The following is a 1370-nucleotide window of genomic DNA, read 5'->3' on the forward strand; positions in this document are numbered from 1 at the left end:
TAGGTTGTGTGCTAGCCTGACAAAGAACATCAAAGAGCTTGTCAACAAGAAGATCAGCTCCCATTTGAAGAGATGCTATCTCGAGATCACAATTTGGATTGTCAATATAACCATAAATGGGGGAATGCTTGAAAAATGACACAAATGGGAGTTCCCCGCTTCTCACTAGTCCTACATGATCTGTCATAAAAGTCCTCAAATTTAAGAAGGCATCGAATTGCCCCTCTAATGACGAGAGGGCATGCACGCTCCGTTTCCGTAGTGTAGTGGTTATCACGTTCGCCTCACACGCGAAAGGTCCCACGTCCGAAACCGGGCGGAAACATGCTTCTTTGTTTCCCGATACAAAAGTGTCTGCCTGCAGGCATTGCTTTATCTTATGGGGTTGTACTGCTGTTTGGCACAAAGAGGAGTGAAAGTACTCAAATCTTGTACAGGGCTCTGACGCTTGTAACCTTTGGATGCTCATGTTGTAAAAAGTTGTCTATAGCCCAAATTTCAGGAAATTTCACACAAACCAACATGTCTCCAGTCACCATATTTACTGAAGATGCAGGCACAGACTAAGCTCTTGGAAATGAGTGTCTCTAGCTGGCCTGCCCAGGACTTGGGCCTATTTTCAGCCAATGCACAACGTGATCAACCGCATGGCCTCTTTAGATAACAGTTCTGGGCTTCTTAGGGCAGCATATGTCGAGCTGCGCTTGCTTCAGAGAACTCCTAAATGTCAAAAGTTTTTAAGTGAGCCTAACATCGAGACTATAGTTCAGATTCCTTGCTAGCGAGCGTCTGTCTCTTCTCCATGGTTCCTTCTGTTCAAGGGCATGATAGTAACCTGCCATCAGATTTGTCAGATTGGCCAGATTACTGATTGAGACACATTCCAAAGCCAAGCAAGCCATCACTCACCGTTTCCGTAGTGTAGTGGTTATCACATTCGCCTCACACGCGAAAGGTCCCCGGTCCGAAACCGGGCGGAAACATGGGTGTTTTGCTTCTTTGGTCACAAGGGAATTGATGTTCACTGTTTAGACAACTCTGCTTGTCCAGCATTTTCTCTGTTTTACTTGCGTCCCTATTGAGAAATAAGACTCCTAGTTTTGTCTTCTATAGGTTGTGTGCTAGCCAAGCAAAGGACATCAAAAAGCTTGTCAACCAGAAGCTCAGAGCCTTCAGTGGTGGCAACAGAGTTAGAAGTGAGAAGAGTACAAGGGGAATTGTTGCCTTGAGTCACGGTGGCCAATGAAAGATACAGCAGGACGCTGAAGTGGAAAGTGCAGTACAAGAGCATGAGCGAGGTTTGGTGCGGCATGAAGACCACGCGCAGATGGGATCAGCCAACAGAAGAGGAGTGGAATTGACTGGGCCAC

The 1370-nt window shown here is 46.4% G+C and overlaps 1 non-coding gene across 1 annotated transcript; it reads left to right on the forward strand.

Moving 5' to 3' along the window:
• The first annotated feature begins 910 nt into the window (after positions 1–910).
• Positions 911–983, forward strand: trnav-cac (transfer RNA valine (anticodon CAC)). The gene has a single exon. It is a non-coding gene; the product is annotated as a tRNA-Val (tRNA).
• The last annotated feature ends 387 nt before the right edge of the window (positions 984–1370 follow it).

This window comes from Copadichromis virginalis, linkage group LG11 (genome assembly GCF_057382275.1).
Source record: "Copadichromis virginalis isolate Kocher_CV1m ecotype Utaka linkage group LG11, C_Virginalis_male_GT1.1, whole genome shotgun sequence".
Classification (NCBI taxonomy): domain Eukaryota; kingdom Metazoa; phylum Chordata; class Actinopteri; order Cichliformes; family Cichlidae; genus Copadichromis; species Copadichromis virginalis.